Raw genomic sequence first — 15,332 nt, 5'->3', positions numbered from 1 at the left:
TTTCTTTAGCTGGGTGTTTTAGCTGTCTAGTGGTATGGGCCTCCGACGCTGCACACCCGTGGGACATGTTTCATTTGTGGAGATGGCAGATTAGGTCTCCGGCGTCAGGGGGATGTTACAAGATTTCGTGCGATATCCCCCTTCTTCTGTAAGCCTGCGCTGTTCATCACCGTGCCGTAGTTCCTGTCTCTTTTCCCACTGCCTACGACCGTCTACTGGTGCCTCCGACTTTACGAGTTTTCGTACAATATCTACGGCCGACTTAGATATCTAAGGAGACCCCTGCCTCCATGGCCGTTGCTGTGGCTTGTGTTTGTGCTCTGCCTTCTTCCCCCCTTGCGCCTTATGCTGACTGAGGTTTTAAGGGCGTTGGGGGAACCCGTTTTATAGTGGGGTGGCGGGTTTTGGTTGTTAAATTTTTGGTACGTTGTTTGTTGGAACGTATCTTGGCTTTAAAGGTCTATATCTTGGTTATATTATTCGTGTCTTTTGAGATCTTTTGAAGTAAATAGGCCTAGTGCCTAAGTGACAGGGTTTTGTCAGGCCTTGTCCTTGTTTTGATGTTTTCGATGGCGGAGACCTTCTTCCTGGTTCTAGCGCTATAATGGTGTTGCCTCTGATGCTTGGGTTGATTTTTTTGTTAATTTCAGAGGCCTGTTTTGGCCGAGGTTGTTTTTGCCTTGCTGCCTGAATTTGTTCAGGTCTTCGTCAAGGTTGGAGGCCTGTTTGGCCAAGTTGATTTTTGCCTTGATGCCTGAATTTGGACAGGTCTTTGTCAAGGTCGGAGGCCTGTTTGGCCACGTTGATTTTTGTCTTGATGCCTGAATTTGGACAGGTCTTTGTCGAGGTCGGAGGCCTGTTTGGCCACGTTGATTTTTGCCTTGATGCCTGAATTTGGACAGGTCTTTGTCATGGTCGGAGGCCTGTTTGGCCAAGGTTGTTTTTGCCTTGATGCCTGAATTTGGTAAGGTCTTTGTCAAGGTCGGAGGCCTGTTTGGCCACGTTGATTTTTGCCTTGATGCCTGAATTTGGATAGGTCTTTGTCAAGGTCGGAGGCCTGTTTGGCCAAGGTTGTTTTTGCCTTGATACCTGAATTTGGTCAGGTCTTCGTCAAGGGCGGAGGCCTGTTTGGCCATAGAGGTCGTTTCAAATTGCCAATGCCTGTGGCCGGCGCTTTGAAAGGACCTGTGCTTATTATTGTTCACCGAATATTGTGGCGCCAGAGCTGGCCGCTTTCAGTTTTGGACTTTGGAAGCATTCTTTTGGGGGATTACCTCTTTATACTTGTAGAGGATTTTTACATTGAGCCTGCCTCGTTAAAAACCTCACCTCCGCTTGGAGTTCCCCTGTGAGGAAAAGAGTACAGGCTCTTTTACATTTTTTTGGTTGAAGAAAAAAAACTGAAAGGTAAATGAACGGAGGAGCCTCCGCTTATTATTTGCGGAGGTTGCCCTTTGGTACACTGCCTAGATGTAATATCTGCGGAGGCTGTCGATATTCTAGGTGTGGGTTGTCGTGACACCTTCGCTGTCGGTCAAGTAGAAAGAGCCAGGGCGGCCTGCTGCCGTTGCTGTGTATGGGCCTTCCCATTTCAGTTGCAGTTTACCAACAAGTTGTGCGTTGGGTTTTCCTCTGAGCACGAGGTCTCCGTGTTTTATGTCTTTCCTTACCACCTGAGAGTCTCTCCACTTCTTGGTTTGGGACTGATATTTTGCAATGCTTTCTACTGCTTCCAGTCTTATGGCTTCTATTGTTTCTTTTGCATATTCTTCATCTTGCAACATTAGCTGTCTCGTTGTGCGGAGGCTTTCGTGCTTGATTTCTTCCGGCATCATGGCCTCTTCTCCATAAAGCAGTTTGAATGGTGTGAATCCTGTTGTTCTTGAGATAGATGTATTGTGTGACCAAATCACTCTGGGTAATTCATCTACCCATTTTCCTTTGCGTAGGCCCAGCAATGTTTTTGATATTGCTGAAAACACTATTCTGTTTGCTCTTTCCACAGCACCATTGGACTCTGGGTGGTATACTAAGGCGAAGGCTAGTTTTGTCCCAATGCTTTTGCAGAATTCTTTGAAGTTGTCTGAATCGAATTGTTTTCCATTGTCTACTATCAAAATCCTCGGTACACCAAATCTGCAAATGATGTTTTGCTAGAAGAATTTTCAGACAGTTTCTGAGGTTATCTTCGCCAGCGGCTTTGCCTCTATCCATCTTGTAAAATATTCTACTGCCACTACTGCGAATCTGTTTCCTCCTTGGGATGGTGGTAATGGGCCGACCAGGTCCATACCCCATCTTTGTAGCGGCCATGTCGGAGGTATGAGCTGGGTCTCCGACGATGGTTTTGACTGCCCTAGAGAGAATGTTTGGCATGCTTTGCATGTTTTGACTGTCTGCTCTGCGTCTTGTATGTGTGTTGGCCAATAAAAGCCTTGCCTTATTGCCTTTGCTGATAAAGCTCTAGAGCCAATGTGCGACCCGCAAATTCCTGAGTGTATTTCTTGAAGCAACTCTATGCCTTCGCTCTGCGATATGCATTTGAGGAGAGGCTGGACTACTCCTTTCTTGTACAGTACACCATCTATGATTGTGTAATTTCTTGCCCTGGCCTGTATTCTTGCTGCTTTTGCTTCATCTTCTTCAGTGGTTTTGCCTTCTAGGATTCTGTTATCGCCTTTCTCCAATCTTCATTTTGCAGGTGTAGTATGGGCTTTAGTGCCTTAGATGTCTCCGCAGTTGCCGGAGACTTCAAGATCTGGTAAAAAGTGTTTGGTGGCAGTGGCAGGTTGTTTGCCGCAGCCTTTGCCAATTCATCTGCCTCTGCATTTTCTGATCTTGGGATGTGCTTCAGGGTGAAGCCCTCGAATCTCCGCTCCAAATTTCTGACAATGGATAGGTATTTGATGAGTTCTGGCTCTCTTGCTGTGTATTCTTTCTCTACTTGGCCGGTGACCACTTGAGAATCTGTTTTGACTGTCAATGTTTTTGCCCCTAGGGCCTTTGCTTTGCTCAGCGCTAAGATCAGGCCTTCATATTCTGCTATGTTGTTTGTTGATTTGAACTCTAGGTTTGCTGCGTATTTCAGTCTGACGCCGGAGGGTGCCGTTAGGACACTACAAGAAACCTGTTAATCCATGATGAAAAATTTTCGTCATGGATCATCAAAAAACCGTCACTATACGACATCTGTGATGGTTTCACATATCGTCATGGATTGAGCGTCATGTATTGACCTCCGTGACGTTTTGTCGAAAATCATCATGGATTAACAGAATCGGTGACAATCTTAAATCGTCACGGTAGAGCCCGAGGCCTAGTTAGCCCAGCCCAAGTCCATTTCCTGTGACGAAAAATAAACGTCACAGATGAATTGCCACGTCATCATGGATACTTACATGGATGATGATGTGGACACTACCTCAGCCCATTTATGAACAGGCCAAAATCTAAGATGGGCCAATTTTTGGCCCAATTTTAGCTATTTTCGCAGCTCTTTTTCAGCTATTTTGGCAAGCCGATTTCAGCTACTTTTTAGCCCAAATTCGTCACCAATTTTTAATGCACTTCTCAGCCCACTACTAAATCGCATACAGCCCATATACACAGCCCAATTTCGCACATACGACCCATATACACAACCCATGTACACCGCTTATACAACAAATAACTGCAGCAGCACATCAAATAAAAAATATTATGTTTTCATCCAACATCATATCACATGAATTTTCATCCAACATCAGATACAACATTTAGCAGTACTAGACATCCATCAACATACAGCAGTACCAGATATACATCAAAATAAATGCAGCAACCACGAAGTTGTAGAGGTTCATCATCAACAGCACTTCAAAAGATGAAATCTGCCACCAGCCAAGGCATACAGCATCACAAAGCCAAAAAAAAAATTAGGCACAGGAGAGAGAGCTGAAAACCAGATGGTCAAGATAACAATGTCAACTATATTCAATACAACACTTTGAACTTAACTCTGAATTCGGGTGCCAAACTTTGAACTTTTTGTATCTCCTAAATCAGTTGCTTCTAAATTAAAATATTGGCGATGACTTGTTAATTGAGAATGTCAACTGGCAGTTTCATCAACCTAGTGGCTAGTGCCGACTCAGGACTCAATCAAGGAAAGAAAACTAATTGGAGTTCATGCTGCAACAACAGGCCATAAGCTGCAAATTATTTTTTGGAGCAGAAGAATCTGGCATATTAAAAACTAGACCTTACAGTTTAATAAGACCAGCTAAGTTCAGTTCAGGTTGCGGTAAAATCAATGGAGAAATTGGAGATGAAAATTTATAAGCTAATTTATATGGGTGAAAACTAACTGTAACTCTATATGGGTGAAAATTAACATGCTAATTTCTGTGCAATAAGATAGCCACAGTAGGTAATATTGTTAAATAGAGGCCACAATAACTTATGGCCAATAGTTGACAGCAACTACAGGTTCTATGCTCTGTTTTAAAGGCGTCGCCTAGGCGACGCCTAGGCGTCCAGGCGTGCCCAGCTCGCCTTGGGAAACAGTGGCAAACAGTGGCGCCTTGTCGCCTAGGCGTCGCCTAGGCGTCCAGGCGTACCAAGCACTCGCCTAGACGCCTAACTGCCTTTAAAACATGGGTTCTATGTAATAAGAAGTACAGGTTCAGTGAAATGGGTAGAGAGGTTCTAACTTCAGGCTTCTGAGAAATGTTCACTGCAATGCACACAACAGGTAAAAAATAATCTATTCAATTATTACTAACTGAAATAATTCTGAACTGCAGTCGTTGGGAACTATCAAAATATATTCTAGCCATATTTGTGACAACCGTGAGCACAACACCTGCACCTTATAGTTTAGTATGCATACCCAGTCCTGAAGAATCAGCACAGCTCAAGCCTCCGGCTACACTCGCTGTTACCTCTTGTTGCTCCACTACAATTGGAACTTGGTCAAGTTAAAATCAGCTTAGATACACAGTGTGTTTGTCGGTTTGCAATCACAAATTAAGCACTGTGCAGGTAAAATATAAATCAGGTCAGGGTCACATTTTCCATGTCAGGATGTATGGCTAATTCAAAACTGAATCAGCTTGCATCACGCATACAATCCCAGTAGTTCAAGTGCAATCCAAGTTAAACACGCAAGCTTACATCACGCATAAACTCAGTAGTCCACGTTAAGCACGCAACTCCAGTAAAGGTGCAAATCAGGCAATTGAGCTGAATTGTTATTATCTAAAACAATTGAGCTATTGCAGATAGTTAAGCTACATGATTAATTAACAGATCATGGATTCATCCAGATAATACAATCCTAGTCTTCTCTACACTCACACAGGCACTAATTTGAAAATTCTTGCAAAGTGTGGCCACCTTTTACTGACCACTGCAAATGATGAAAACTGCTCGTGCTCATCCTAAAATTCAGACAAACTTGGGATTGATTGTGACACCTAAACTGAAATACCATTCTGCAAATAGTTATTGTATTTTAAATACAGTAAGGACAATGAAATGAACCCTAATAACTGGACCATATAGTTATGCTACAGAACCTGAACAGATCATGAGTTTTTTTGTTTTAGAAATTTATCACGAGTTGACAGGATTCATCCAAAAAACTCAACTAGCCTAGTGATGCCAGCTAGTACACTCACACAAGCAGCAGCAGTAAATAATTCTTGCAATACATGTAACAGTTTACAAGAACTTGAGGGACTTCATTTTTTTCAGGTCAGTACATGTAGCAGTCATACCTTAGCTTATTTGAGAAGTATCCTATTGCACTGGTAGTCAAACGTTAAAGATCCAATACACTTAGCTGGCTTAGAAGCATACTGGCATGCAACTATGAGCAGAACCTAACTCACCAAGCTAAGTAGAAGCAATGACAAAGGGGAGGATCTGCCATCCAAAGGGCCAGCCCTGTCCTCCAGGAAGACATTGTTAGTTGATTACGATGTAATAGATAGAAACAATAGCTGATCCAAACGGGCCCTTAAATTGGCCAATCAGACTAGGGAAGGGAACGTCAAAAAAGGGACACCACACCTTTCTGTTGGTGTTCGGAACGGTACCAGCGCAGGAGGCAGTGAACCTGTTGTGCGGCGCTTCTTGTGGAGGCTCTCCTTGTGCAGTCGTCCTTGGCCACTGACGATGCGACCGTAACAACTCTGCCTCCGCGTTCTCCACGCCTAAAGACGACACGGCGACGGTCGATCCCGTAGTCGATCTGGTCGGGGGAGAAGACGGACGGCCATCCTGTAGTCGATCTGATTGGGGGAGAACAAGGGTGGCCACCCCGTCGTCGATCTGGCCAGGGGAGAACAAGGGCGGCCACCCCTTCGGCTGGCGGCTTGGGTTTCGGTCGTGGCTTGTGGCTGCTACCCCGCAGTGCCTCTGCACGTGCCGACGCTGCAGCGCGAGCAAGCGGAGCCGCGCTGGGCTGCCGCGCGAGCAGGCGGGGGGCCACGGCCGTGCCACGCCGGGAGGAGTCGAAGAGAGTCGTGGGAGGAGGCAAGGAATCGACGAGAGAAGTGAGAGCGGCGGGTGTGGGTGGTGTTTAGGAGTTAGGGTTGAGAGCGTGGACCGACCCTTATTTATCTGTGGTGGGCATAATCTGAACTGTTGGATGAATTTGGACGACTGAGATCGTCCGGCACTTATTTGGGCCAACGGGCATCACGGCCCGAAACAGAATTCTAGCCCAAAATCAAGTTTAGACTATAATAATTTCAGTGCATGTTTTTCTAATATTCGTTACTTATGACTTTTGCAATGCATGATTCAAACAAACTCAAATGAAGAAAAAAAAAAGTTGTAGATCTCGATGAGTTCTAAAAATTCGTAGATGACTACTTTTTAATTTGAAATCATTTACTGCCTAAAAATTTTGTTTGAAGTTCTCCTAATTTGAAATTCAAATTTTTGAGTTGTTCAAACAAACTCGTATGAGGAAATGACTCAAACCAAAGTAGTAGATGTTAATGAGATCTAAAACTTTTGTTTTGGTCAATTCTACATCCGACTCAAACCAAGTTTGGATGGTTCAAATTTATGATTTTTAAATTTTGACGCCTATAAACTAGTTTTCGGAACCCTAGATTGTCTCAAATTGAAAAGTTTTGAATACCAAGTTTGTTCAGCTCATCAAGATCTACAATCCTTATATAGGACATTTTTTCATTTGAGAAAGTTTGAACAAAATGTAGTTCAAATTTCACAAGTGTGTGACATAGTTTTAGAAAGTCTATATGAGATTCAATAATTTGTGTCTAGTGTTTGATAAAACTTTCTCAAATGGGAAAATGAGCTATGTAACAATTGTAGATCTTGCTGAGATGATCAAACTTGGTATTCAGATATTTTTCATCTAAGGACATTTAGTGTCTCATTTGAGCAAGTTTGACCAAGTCAAATTTGGTCAAATGAAAAAACAACACTTTGACTCTAGTATTATGAACTCTAAATGACTTCAAATTGAAAAGTTTTTAATACCAAGTTTGTTAAAATCATCAGGATCTACAATTGTTGTTTTGGTCAACTTTCCATTTGAGAAAGTTTGGACAGCTCAAATTTGTGATTTTTAAATTTTTACGCCTATAAACTAGTTTTCGGAACCCTAGATTGTCTCAAATTGAAAAGTTTTGAATACCAAGTTTGTTCATCTCATCAAGATCTACAATCCTTATATAGGACATTTTTTCATTTGAGAAAGTTTGAACAAAATGTAGTTCAAATTTCACAAGTGTGTGACATAGTTTTAGAAAGTCTATATAAGATTGAAGAATTTGTGACTAGTGTTTGATAAAACTTTCTCAAATGGGAAAATGGGCTATGTAACAATTGTAGATCTTGCTGAGATGATCAAACTTGGTATTCAAAGTTTTTTCATCTGAGGTCATTTAGTGTCTCATTTGAGTAAGTTTGACCAAGTCAAATTTGGTCAAATGAAAAAACAACACTTTGACTCTAGTATTACGAACTCTAAATGACTTCAAATTGAAAAGTTTTGAATACCAAGTTTGTTAAACTCATCAAGATCTACAATTGTTGGTTTGGTCAACTTTCCATTTGAGAAAGTTTGGATGGTTCAAATTTGTGATTTTTAAATTTTGACGCTTATAAACTAGTTTTCGGAACCCTAAATTGTCTCAAATTGAAAAGTTTTGAATACCAAGTTTGTTCAGCTCATCAAGGTCTACAATCCTTATATAGGACATTTTTTCATTTGAGAAAGTTTGAACAAAATGTAGTTCAAATTTCACAAGTGTGTGACATAGTTTTAGAAAGTCTATATGAGATTCAAGAATTTGTGTCTAGTGTTTGATAAAACTTTCTCAAATGGGAAAATGAGCTATGTAACAATTGTAGATCTTGCTGAGATGATCAAACTTGGTATTCAAAGTTTTTTCATCTGAGGTCATTTAGTGTCTCATTTGAGTAAGTTTGACCAAGTCAAATTTGGTCAAATGAAAAAACAACACTTTGACTCTAGTATTACGAACTCTAAATGACTTCAAATTGAAAAGTTTTGAATACCAAGTTTGTTAAACTCATTAAGATCTACAATTGTTGGTTTGGTCAACTTTCCATTTGAGAAAGTTTGGATGGTTCAAATTTGTGATTTTTAAATTTTGACGCTTATAAACTAGTTTTCGGAACCCTAAATTGTCTCAAATTGAAAAGTTTTGAATACCAAGTTTGTTCATCTCATCAAGATCTACAATCCTTATATAGGACATTTTTTCATTTGAGAAAGTTTGAACAAAATGTAGTTCAAATTTCACAAGTGTGTGACATAGTTTTAGAAAGTCTATATGAGATTCAAGAATTTGTGTCTAGTGTTTGATAAAACTTTCTCAAATGGGAAAATGAGCTATGTAACAATTATAGATCTTGCTGAGATGATCAAACTTGGTATTCAGAGATTTTTCATTTGAGGCCATTTAGTGTCTCATTTGAGCAAGTTTGACCAAGTCAAATTTGGTCAAATGAAAAAACAACACTTTGACTCTAGTATTATGAACTCTCAATGACTTCAAATTGAAAAGTTTTGAATACCAAGTTTGTTCAAATCATCAGGATGTACAATTGTTGGTGTAGTCAACTTTCCATTTGAGAAAGTTTGGACGGTTCAAATTTGTGATTTTTAAATTTTGACGCCTATAAACTAGTTTTCGGAACCCTAGATTGTCTCAAATTGAAAAGTTTTGAATACCAAGTTTGTTCATCTCATCAAGATCTACAATCCTTATATAGGACATTTTTATATTTGAGAAAGTTTGAACAAAATGTAGTTCAAATTTCATAAGTATGTGACATAGTTTTAGAAAGTCTATATAAGATTCAAGAATTTGTGACTAGTGTTTGATAAAACTTTCTCAAATGAGAAAATAGGCTATGTAACAATTGTAGATCTTGCTGAGATGATCAAACTTGGTATTCAAAGTTTTTTCATCTGAGGTAATTTAGTGTCTCATTTGAGCAAGTTTGACCAAGTCAAATTTGGTCAAATGAAAAAACAATACTTTGACTCTAGTATTACGAACTCTAAATGACTTCAAATTAAAAAGTTTTGAATACCAAGTTTGTTAAACTCATCAAGATCTACAATTGTTGGTTTGGTCAACTTTCCATTTGAGAAAGTTTGGATGGTTCAAATTTGTGATTTTTAAATTTTGACACCTATAAACTAGTTTTCGAAACCCTAGATTGTCTCAAATTGAAAAGTTTTGAATACCAAGTTTGTTCAGATCATCAAGATCTACAATCCTTATATAGGACATTTTTTCATTTGAAAAAGTTTAAACAAAATGTAGTTCAAATTTCACAAGTGTGTGACATAGTTTTAGAAAGTCTATATGAGATTCAAGAATTTGTGTCTAGTGTTTGATAAAACTTTCTCAAATGGGAAAATGAGCTATGTAACAATTGTAGATCTTGCTGAGATGATCAAACTTGGTATTCAGAGATTTTTCAGTTGAGGTAATTTAGTGTCTCATTTGAGCAAGTTTGACCAAGTCAAATTTGGTCAAATGAAAAAATAACACTTTGACTCTAGTATTATGAACTCTAAATGACTTCAAATTGAAAAGTTTTGAATACCAAGTTTGTTCAAATCATCAGGATCTATAATTGTTGGTTTGGTCAACTTTCCATTTGAGAAAGTTTGGACGGTTCAAATTTGTGATTTTTAAATTTTGACGCCTATAAACTAGTTTTCGGAACCCTAGATTGTCTCAAATTGAAAAGTTTTGAATACCAAGTTTGTTCAGCTCATCAAGATCTACAATCCTTATATAGGACATTTTTTCATTTGAGAAAGTTTAAACAAAATGTAGTTCAAATTTCACAAGTGTGTGACATAGTTTTAGAAAGTCTATATGAGATTCAAGAATTTGTGACTAGTGTTTGATAAAACTTTTTCAAATGGGAAAATGAGCTATGTAACAATTGTAGATCTTGCTAAGATGATCAAACTTGGTATTCAGAGATTTTTGATCTGAGGTCATTTATACATGTTGCTAGTTTTGTTGTAGTTGTAGGCTTCAATTCCAACGTGAAGCAATTTTTTTTCCATCCGCACCATATATATGCAGAATATTTTTAGTTTTGCCATATGCACCATATACATGCAACAAAGTAACAAAATTATGTAGTTCAAATAACTTAACAAATCATTTTTTTATGTTTGTTCTTTTTGCAATCACATTTTTTATTTTTTTCTTTACACTACATATTGATAGCGGGCCTATTGTTTTGGGCTAACTAGAGTATGATAAATTTAAAATCATATGCTGTGACGATCCGGATAAAATCGTCATAAGTTAGCGGGCCGGGAATATCCATTGGTGCACATTCATGATGAAAAAAGAATATCGTCACGGATTGTGTCTGTTACTGACGGTTTGTAAATTCGTCACTGAGAATCCGTCACGGATTAACAAGTTTCTTGTAGTGGGATGGCGAAGGCTCCAGCTCCGGCTTGGCCCCAGGCTCCATCCGTGAATGCTATCTAGCCTTGAGTTGTTGGTTGTACTTTGGGCTCTGTCGGAGGTGTCCAATCTGCTACAAAATCGGCTAATGCTTGTGATTTGATTGCTGTTCTGGGGACATACGAGATACCAAACTGTGATAGCTCTGTAGCCCATTTGCCTATTCTGCCGGAGGCTTCTTTGTTTCTAAGCAAGTCTTGCAGTGGCAGCGATGTTGGAACTGAGATTTCGTGGGCTTGGAAATAATGCTTTAGTTTTCTTGATGCCATCAGCACTGCGTAGGCAACTTTCTCTACCTCTGTGTAGTTTAGCTTGGCTCCGGACAGTGCTTCTGAGATGAAATAAAATGGTTTTTGAGTTTTGCCTGATTCTTTTTCCAGCTCGTGAACTAAGACTGCGCTGACTGCATGGTCGGAGGCCGCCACATACAACAATAGGTGGATGTCTGATTCTGGGACGGAGACCATCAGTGAGTTTGCCAGATACTCTTTCAAGTTATGAAATGCCTCCGACTGCTTGGACCCCCATTCGAAGTTGCCTCCGCCCCTCAGGGCTTGGAAGAAGGGTAGGCTGCGTTCTGCTGATTTTGAGATGAATCTGTTGAGCACTGCTATTCTTCCCGTCAGCTTTTGCACTTCTTTCTTGTTTTTGGGCTCTGCCATTGTCATTATTGCTCTAGTTTTGTTTGGGTTCGCTTTGATGCCTTCGCTGCTTATGATATAACCGAGCATCTTCCCTTTTGTGACTCCAAATATACATTTTTCTGGGTTGAGGCGGAGGCCAGCTGTCTTGAGGTTGGCGAAGGTCTCCTATAAGTCAGAGACATGATCATTCTTGTTCTTGCTCATGACCACTATGTCATCGATGTAGGCTATGATGTTTCTATCTAGTTGTGAGCCCAAAACTTCCTTTGTCATTCTGGCAAAGGTTGCTCCGGCATTTTTGAGGCCCTCTGGCATTCTGGTGTAGCTATATGTCCCGAATGGAGTGGTGAAACTTGTCTTGTCTTCGTCTTCTTTTTTCATCTAGATTTGGTGATACCTAGAGAAACAGTCAAGGAGAGAGAACCTCTGGCATCTGGCTGCCTTGTCGACAGAGGCATCTATTCTTGGCAATGGGAAAGGGTCTTTTTTGCAAGCTTTATTTAGATCTGTGAAATCTATGCACATTCTCATTTTGCCATTCTTCTTTGGTACTAGTACTATGTTTGCAAGCCATTCTGAATACTTGACTTCCCTGATCACTTTTGCATCTAGCAATCTTTGCACCTCCGCCTTTGCTGCCAGGATTCTGTCCTTCGACATTTTTCTCTGTTTCTGCTTTCTTGGTCTCATGTTTTCATTGATATCCAGTTTATGCTGTATGATGTCCCTGCTGACTCCCTGGAGGTCGGAGGCTAACCAGGCAAAGATGTCCTTGTTTTTTACTAGAGTTTCGATGAGCTCTTCCTCCTCTACCTTGCTCAATTGTGAGCTGATTGTTACTTTTCTGTCTGGTAACTCCTTTTCTAGAGGGATCAGCTTTGTCTCTTCTTGACCTGCCATATCTGTTTTTCCTCTGGGCATATCCGGAGGCTCTAGTTCTTTGATTGCCGACTCGACTGCATTGATGTTTCTTTGGGCTCTGTAGATAGCTTTTTCTATGTTTCTTGCTTCTTTTTGGCTGCCTCGGACTGTGATAATACCATGGAGTGCTGGTATTTTCATGCATAGGTAGGCCATATGTAGGGCTGCGTTGAATTTGGTTGTGAATCCTCTGCCCAAGATGGCATTGTATGGGTAATACAGATCAACGACGTCGAAGGTTATGTACTCGGTTCTTGCATTTGCTTGGGTTCCAAACGACACTGGGAGTGAGATTTTTCCTAATGCTTGTATCTGCTTGCCTCCGAATCCTATTAAAGGGGATTCGGAGGGCTGTAGTTGATTTCTGCTGAGCTTCATTTGGTCGAAGGTATTTGCGAAGATGATATCTGCTGAACTGCTAGTGTCGATCAGTACTCTGCTTATCTCCCATGCTGCTATGTTGGTCTTGATCACCATTGCGTCTGCGTGAGGGTAGCTCTCTAGCTGGAGGTCTTCTTCTGTGAAGGTGATTGGGACTCTGGACCAATTTGTGTGCTTCGCCGGGCCTTGGACTGCTACATTGTTTACCAGGCGGAGGTGATCCTTTTTCTGCTTTTTGGTTTGAAACTCCATTGATGATCCTCCGGCGATTGGCAATATCATGCCTATTGTTGGCAGTGCTCCATGAGGGTTGACTTGGTTTTCTGGGTTTGGCTCGTTTTTTGGTGTTGGGGTTGGTTGTGAGGTGGTGGCAGAGGCAGTTGCTACATGTGGTGCTGTTGCGGCGGAGGCTCGAACCTTATTTGGTTTTGTTCCGGTGGGTTTGTTTCGAGGTAGGTTATATGGGGAGTTTTTGGGTTTATGTAGGTCAGGCTTGCCTCCGACCTGTAGTTGCCCGCCGGTGGCTGCTGCAAAGGTGGCGACCGCCATGCTGGTAGGAAGTTTGGGTAATAGGCAGAGGCCAGTGTGGAGGGATGTATTTGGGTTGCGTTTAGCGCTGGGTACATTGGGCAGTACTGCTGGTGGCTAGTTGTGTAGGTGGTGTTGACCTCTCTTGCGCTCTGCTATGTCGGAGGTTGGGTAGTGTGTTTGTTCTTCATCCTTTCCTGTGTTTCTTTTGTCTCCGGATAATCTTTGGTGCCGTGCCCTGCGTTTTCGCCGTGAAAAACACAATATGGCCTGCGTTGTTTCTGGCTTTGGTTTCTGTTCCAGTTTTTGCCTTGGTAGCCTTGCCTACCTTGGTTCCTGGTCTGGGTCTTCGGCCCTGCTGGCCCTGGTAGTTGCCCTTGTTTGGGGTGAGGTTGACCCTCGATGCTGAGCACCTGCCCCTGGCCTGGTTTCTGATTTGATGCGTTCTGGTTCGCATAGCTCTTCTATAAGTTTTTGCTATTGTTTTGCTGTCTGTTTTGACCCTGCTCCTCTAGCCTTTTCCAGAGGTCGTTGTCTGATCTGCAGTACTTCTCGAACTCATCGTACAACTGCTGTATGGAAGTTGGTTTCTTTCTTGCTAGGTGTGCTGCGAACGGCCCGATTTGGAGCCCTTTGATCGCTGCTTCAATGGCGATCTCTTCTGGGACGTCTGGTGCCTTCGCCTTTAGTTGCACGAATTTTCGAAAGTAGTCATGTAGTGTCTCTCCCTGCATTTGTCTGCATTGGAACAGATCTGTGGATGTCAGCGACTGTGCTGCTAGCCCCTTGAAGTTTGCCAATATCTTGTCCCAGAGATTTTCCCAGGAATAGACTGTGCTGGGTTTGAACATGGAATACCAAGCCAACGCGTCACCTTCGGCAGCAATAACAAATGACTTTGCCAGGATGGCATCGTCTCCGCCGGCGGAGGCTACTGCTGCCTCGTAACTCATAATGAACTGATGGGGGTCTGTCTTTCCGTTGAACTTTGGTAGTGTGATTGGCTTGTACGCTGTTGGCCATGGCGACTGTTGTATGCCTTCAGAGAGTGGGGACTTGGGATTGATAGGCCTCCGCATCACCTGAGATGGCATTGTGGGCTAGCTTGATCACTGGGGTAGGTCCTTGTGGCATGGTTGCAGTTGGTGTTGTTGCGGAGGCTAGAATTGTGGAGGTTAACGCTGGTGCTGCATGCTGCATACTTAGCATCTCAGCATGTAGGACTGCCAACTACTGCCTTATTTCTGCTGCTTGTGTTGACGCTTGAATAGCTTGCTGATTTGCTACGAATGCTACTGCCATTCTGTCCCTCTCTTGTTGCACTCTTTGCAACTGTGCTTGCAGCTATTGCAGTTCTTGCTCGGGTGTTGTGCCTGAGTTTGGTTGGGCCTCCGAATCTTGAATCTCTGGGTCTTGGGGTTCCGGTGGCTGACCCTGGGCATCTGCTCTGGTTTCATCCTCCACTGGCGAGGTTGTGTAGGTGCTACGAGTGTTGCGCCTACGCCTTCCTCGCTGACCCGTGGTCGCTGCTGCTCTGGTGGTGGTTTTTCTTTTCCCTGCCATCGTTGGTTTGCCTTGGCCAAAGCACGCTGGGCGCCAATGTTGAAACTGGCGATCTCAGACAGAGTGGAGGAGGTAGAGGCCTCTGCCTCTCAGACAATGTGGAAGAGGTAGAGGCCTCCGCCTACAACACTGCACCCCCCGGCGGAGGCACGGGAAACAGGCACGATAGATGGGCGAGTAAAGAGATGGCACGGAAAGCTATGGTTTCATTAATTCGTCCACCAACCAACCCCTTTACTATTACAAGTGTCCCCTATTTATAGGGCTCAACTACCATATTCACAGAGTTTACAGC

The 15,332-nt window shown here is 42.0% G+C and overlaps 1 long non-coding RNA gene and 1 pseudogene across 1 annotated transcript; both read right to left on the bottom strand.

The window, feature by feature from the left end:
• Positions 1-1,466: 1,466 nt before the first annotated feature.
• LOC136489767 (uncharacterized) lies at positions 1,467-15,037 on the bottom strand (annotated as a pseudogene).
• LOC136485819 (uncharacterized) lies at positions 3,698-6,568 on the bottom strand. Its single transcript, XR_010766563.1, has 4 exons — positions 6,055-6,568; positions 5,760-5,928; positions 4,871-4,936; positions 3,698-3,869 (listed from the first exon to the last, which is right to left on the bottom strand). It is a non-coding gene; the product is annotated as an uncharacterized lncRNA (long non-coding RNA).
• Positions 15,038-15,332: the final 295 nt, after the last annotated feature.

Source organism: Miscanthus floridulus, chromosome 10 (assembly GCF_019320115.1).
Source record: "Miscanthus floridulus cultivar M001 chromosome 10, ASM1932011v1, whole genome shotgun sequence".
Taxonomy (NCBI): domain Eukaryota; kingdom Viridiplantae; phylum Streptophyta; class Magnoliopsida; order Poales; family Poaceae; genus Miscanthus; species Miscanthus floridulus.
Note: the sequence above shows the minus strand (reverse complement) of the source record. Positions and strands in the feature narration are given on the sequence as shown.